The sequence below is a fragment of the Humulus lupulus genome, chromosome 4 (genome assembly GCF_963169125.1).
Source record: "Humulus lupulus chromosome 4, drHumLupu1.1, whole genome shotgun sequence".
NCBI lineage: Eukaryota > Viridiplantae > Streptophyta > Magnoliopsida > Rosales > Cannabaceae > Humulus > Humulus lupulus.
The window spans coordinates 124,260,872-124,267,144 of NC_084796.1; positions in this window are offsets into that span (position 1 = coordinate 124,260,872).

Here is a 6,273-nt window from a genome sequence, read left to right on the forward strand (position 1 = left end):
TCCTAGATTCCCCCGCTGCAGCTCCGGGGCTGGTGGTCGTGACCATAGATTCCTCCTCTAGCTCGGAGGGTAGGATCCCTTTCAATATATACTTGAGATCTGTTTTCCCTTCAACTTTTGTTGTCTTGCATAAATATTTCTACTTGTATATTAATGCTTTGTCTTTGTTTTTCCAGAGGATATGTCTCAGCTCGGGAGCAACGATCTGCGAGCTATGTTCCTTGGAGGGAACCCTTCCTCTGGGGCCTCCGGGCCCATGGTGAAAATGCTCCAGCTAGCGAAGAAGGCCATCCCCTGTAAAGGGAAAAAACCAGGCTCCGGCAGCTCAGGAGAAAGTGCCTCCACCCCCTTCTGCAATGAAGATGCCTCCTCCTCCCCCGCGAGTTCCCGACCCTACTCAGGAAATGGAGGTGCCCCCCGAGACCTTGTCAACCACCACCCCCGAGGTGGGCGTCCCGGTGAACCCCCGGGCTCTGGAGAAGATCCCCGACGTCTTTCGGGGGACGGTCTACGAGACGGCGAGCTACACCGTGGACCATTACTATAATGCCACCGAGAGGGACCTGCGGGCGATCGAGACACGGAGCCTGGAGAACGTGATGGAGTCTTCGTTGGGGATGGCCCTCACAGTAAGTTGGCCTTTCCATTTGCATCCCTTGCTCGTTATGCATCACATGTTTGTTTTTTCCTCTAAGGCAGTTGCCTTATCATCTTTTGGTCTTGCAGGGCGCCTTGGCTCTCCATCGGAGCATATCCCGATCTAGCTCGACTCGAGGATATGAGGGGCGAGCACCAGAAAACCTTGGCTGACATCAAGACTGCCCAAAAGCAGGAACAGGATGCCAAGGATGCCCTGGCGACTGCGCAGGCCGAGCTGGACGCATCTCGACCTAAGTTGCAGGAGGCCGAGGCTACCAAGGCTGCCCTAGCCGCCGCGAGGGCTGAGCTCGAGGAGGCCAGGGCCGCTCGGCCCACACTAGACGCTGTGAAGGCCGAGGCCGAGGAGGCCAAGGCCGCCCTGGCGACAGAGAAGGCAGCCGCTAGCTCCTCCATGGAGGCTATGCTGTACCATTGCTGGGTCTATAACCCAGATGGTGACTTCTCCTTTCTGGGGACGGATGCATGGGAAAACTTTATGGAGAAGTTCAAAGCTCGCCTTCAGCAAGAGGCGCCCTCCGAGACCGGGAAGGCCTCTGCAACTGTCGAGCAGGAGGGCGAGGTGGTGACCTCATCGGAGCAGCCTGGCGAGGCCTAGGACTTCTTTTCTTTTTACCATTCGAACAACATTTTTTTTTTGTAACTTTGTATGAGGTTTTCTAACCTCGAGACAATTGGCTTCATCAAAGTATTGTTCTTAATTGATTTAATTCCTTTTGCCTCTATGCATTTTGGTAAGTCTTAGTTTTTTGTTGGTGCTGTGATTGACATTTTATGCTTTTCTAGGAAAAACATGCTGATCAATTTTGAACCAACTTCTAAGATAAGTCCTGGTTGTATCCTGGACATTAAATTAAAAACTTAGTTCGCATTAATTTTTTATTAATATCTCGTGCTTTTTAAGAAAAACAACGATCAATCAATTTGAATTAACTTCTAAGTTTTAGGACCTGGTTATATCCAGGACGTTAATTTGAAAACTTAGTTCGCGTTAATTGTTGATTAATACCTTGTGCTTTTTAAGAAAAACATCGATCAATCAATTTGAATTAACTTCTAAGTTTTAGGACCTGGTTATATCTAGGACGTTAATTTGAAAACTTAGTTGCATTAATTCTTGATTAATACCTTGTGCTTTTTAAGAAAATCACCGATCAATTAATTTGAATTAACTTCTAAGTTTTAGAACCTGGTTATATCAAGGATACGACTTAGTTCGCGTTAATCCTTTATCAATATCTCGTGCTCTTTTTTTTTTTAAAAAAAACATCAATCAATCGATTTGAATCAACTTCTAAGTCTTTAAGGCAACCTAGTTGTATCCAGGCACCATATGCCCCCAAGTTATTAGGAAAGGGTCTTTCGTGGTTACTTGAGATTACATTCGCAAATATACACAATAATGAAACAAGATTTAATTCTCATTGCTTAATAAACAAAATATGGCCTTTCTGAGTAAGCCTTACAAGGGTATTACTGATAATATTTCTTCAAATGGATGGCGTTCAAAGTTCATGGGACTGCTTCTCCATTAAGCCGGGCTAATTTGTAGGTTCCTTCCTTTTTGACCTCGATTACTTGGTATGGCCCTTCCCAGTTCGGTCCCAATACTCCATCTTTGGGGTCCTTACTGGCTAAAAAGACTCTCCTGAGGATCAGATCGCCAATGCTAAAGGCGCGTTTTCTGACCTTTGAGTTGAAATAACGAGTGATGTTTTGCTGGTAATGTGCGAGCTGGAGCTGCGAATCTTCTCGTCTTTCATCAATCAAGTCGAGGGACGCGCAAAGCAGTTCGTGACTGTGATCCTGGTCATATGCCTGGACCCTATGCGAAGATACCTTTATCTCGACAGGAAGGACTACCTCACTCCCAAAAGCTACGGAGAAAGGAGTATGACCCGTAGGAGTTTGATGCAAGGTCCAGTATGCCCACAGTACTGGGGGAGCTGATCTGGCCAGACTCCCTTGGCTTCGTCCAGTCTCTTCTTAAGGCTCGCCTTTAGTGTCTTATTAACGACCTCGACCTGCCCATTTTTCTGGGGGTAGGCCACGGAGGAGAAGCTTTTCACAATGTCGTACCTTTCACAGAATTCGGTGAAGAGGTCGCTGTCGAACTGCGTCCCATTTTCTGATACGATTTTCTTTGGCAGCCCGAATCAGCAGATAATGCTCTTGACCATGAAGTCGAGGACTCTCTTGGAAGTGATTATTGCCAAGGGTTCTGCCTCAGCCCACTTGGTGAAGTAGTCAATAGCCACCACTGCGTAACGGACCCCTCCCTTTCCAGTAGGCAGGGCGCCAACCAAGTCGATTCCCCAAACCGCGAATGGCCACGAGGACGAGATCATCTTCAGCTCGACTGGGGGAGCTCGAGCAATTGTGGTGAATCGCTGGCACTTGTCACATTTCTTGACGTAAGAGATCGAGTCCTTTGACAAGGTGGGCCAGTAATATCCTTGCCTTAAGATTTTTAGAGCCAAACTTTGTCCCCCATTGTGATCTCCGCAAAAACCCTCATGCACCTCTTGCAAAATGGTCTTTGCTTCGCCTAGCAGAACACATCGCAGGAGAGGCAAGGAGTGCCCACATCGGTACAATAGACCATTTACCACCGTATACCTTGGAGCCTAGTAAAGTACCCGCCTTGCGTCATTACGCTCTTCAGGTAACTTTCGTTCGGTGAGATATTCGAGGATGGGAGTCATCCAGGTTGGTCTGGCGTTGATCATCTCGACCTCCGCCCCGACTTCTTCTATACTTGGTTTCTCCAGGAACTCTACCGGTACTAACCCCAAAGTCTCCGTCTCCCTGGAGGTAGCGAGCTTGGCGAGGGTGTCCGCGTTGGTGTTCTGCTCCCGAGGTATCTGCTCGATTAAGCCCCGTTCAATTGCAGACAGCTCGACTTTTACCTTGGCCAGGTAAGCAGCCATCTTGGTGCCCCGTGCTTGATATTCACCTAGCACCTGGTTTACCACGAGCTGGGAATCACTGAAGCACTGAATGGAGCTGGCCTTCAGCTCATGGGCCACCCTTAGCCCGACCAGTAGAGCTTCGTATTCAGCCTCATTGTTGGAAGCCTTGAATCCGAATCTCAACGCCAAGTGGAATCTATGTCCTTCTGGGGATATCAAAATGATTCCAGCCCCGGAGCCATTCTCATTAGATGAGCCATCTACGAAGATCTTCCATGACGCCTGGGATGAGGTGACCTGGGGCGAATCTTCCACAGGATCTTCTCGGAATCCTGTGCATTCTGCCACAAAATCAGCCAGGGCCTTGCTTTTTATTGCAATTCGCGGAGTGTACAAAATCTCGAACTGGCTGAGCTCAATAGCCCACTTCAACAAACGTCCCAATGCTTCAGGTTTTTTCAAAACCTACCTTAAAGGTTGAACGGTTATGACGTGTATTGAGTGGGATTGGAAATACGGCCTGAGCTTTTGGGAGGCCGTGATGAGACAGAACGCCATATTTTCCATCAGCGAATATCGGGACTCAGCTCCGAGAAGCCTCTTGCTGATGTAATAGACTGGTTTTTGAACCCGGTCTTCTTCTCGGACCAATACGGCACTAGCTGCATCTTCTGTAACAGCTAGGTAAAGGAAAAGAGGCTCTCCTGCCGTTGGTTTGGACAATACGGCCGGCTCGGCTAGATGTGCTTTCAGGTCGAGGAAGGCATGTTCACACTCCTCTGTCCACTCGAACTTCTTATTTCCCCGGAGCAGGTTGTAGAATGGCAGGCACTTGTCAGTGGATTTAGAAATAAACCAATTAAGGATTGCCACCCTTCCTGTCAGGTCTTGAACGTCCTTTCATGACCGAGGTGAGGGAAGCTCGAGCAACGACCTGATCTTATCGGGGTTCGCCTCGATTCCTCTAGTGTTGACAATGAAACCCAGGAATTTTCCAAAAGCGACCCCAAAAGTGCACTTCTGCGGGTTAAGCCTCATGCTATATTCTCTTAGTATCTTGAAGCATTCCTCCAGGTTGGAAACATGGTTATTAGCAGTTTTCGACTTGACCAGCATGTCGTCAACGTACACTTCCATGTTCTTCCCGATCTGGTTGGCAAACATCCTGTTCACCAATCTCTGGTATGTAGCACCAGCGTTCTTCAGCCCGAATGGCATGACCTTGTAACAATAGACGTTAGTTGGGGTCATGAAGCTAGTGTGCTCCTGGTCCGCTGGGTTCATGGCGATCTGATTATAGCCCGAGTACGCATCCATAAAGGACATGAGCTTGGGCCCCGTCGTGGCATCTACCAATTGGTCGATCCTTGGCAAAGGAAAACAGTCTTTGGGGCAAGCTTTGTTCAGATTGGAGAAGTTGATGCAGGTCCGCCACTTCCCGTTGGGCTTCGGGACCAACACAGGATTGGTGACCCAGATCGGGAACTTAGCTTCGCGAATAAAGCCGCACTTTTTGAGCTGGGCTACTTCTTCTTCTAGGGCTTCAGCTCGAGTTGTTCCCAGGCGCCTCTGTTTTTGGGACTTCGCAGGCACGCTCTTATCTAAATGGAGGGTGTGCATGATAACGCTTGGACTGATTCCCACCATGTCCTCATGTGACCATGCGAACACATCCAGGTTCTCCTGCAGGAACTTGATTAGCTCCGCCTTCCTCTTGCCACAGAGGTTTTTCCCGAGCTTAACCACCCGTGAGGGATTCTGTTGATCGATTTTTACCTCCTCGAGCTCTTCAATAGCTTGGAGCTCGGACTTATCCTCGCCTACTCTTGGGTCTATATCATCACTTAGGACGATACTTTCCCCTTCGATGCTTTGAGGTTTTTCAATCTCAGGATTAGGCAAAGGTTCCTGAGATTCCTCATTTCTATCTTGGACGGTCATCGTTAACTGCCCGGGTTTTAATTTTCCCTTCATGGAAATGCTGTAGCATTCCCTGGTAGCAAGTTGATCGCCACGGACCGTGCATATCCCCATGGAAGAGGGGAATTTCAACACGAGGTGGCGGATGGAGGTAATGGCTTCAAAAGCTATAAGTGTAGGTCGACCTAAAATGGCATTGTACGCGGCGGGATAGTCGATGACCACGAACTCGAGGACTTTTGAGACTGTCCGAGGTCCCTCTCCTAAGGTGATCACCAGCTCGATCGTCCCTATTGCCGTCGATCTTTCTCCAGAGAATCCATAAAGCATCATGGAGGTGGCTTTCAGCTCGGTGACAGATAAACCCATCTTCTCCAGCGTGGACCGGAATAGTAGGTTTACCGAGCTTCCATTATCGACCAGCACTCTTCTAACCCTCCGATTAGCGAGCTGCACTGCTACAACCAGAGGGTTTTTATGAGGGAACTGGACGTGGCTGGTATCTTCTTCAGTAAAAATGATTGGTTGCCTCTCCAATCATTGCTGCTTTGGCAGATGCTGCTCGAGGATGAACTCCACTTCATTATGAGCCTTAAGTTTGTTGATGTACCTCTTTTGGGCACCTCGGCTCGTGCCAGCCAAATGAGGACCTCCAGAGATCATGGTGATTTCTCCTCCTATCACGGGAGGAGGGACGTCCTGATCTACCTGCTACCCGGGCTGCCTGACCGGGACTTCCGGAGCTGGATGGCCTGCGGGAACTCTATTCCGTGCATACTGAGCC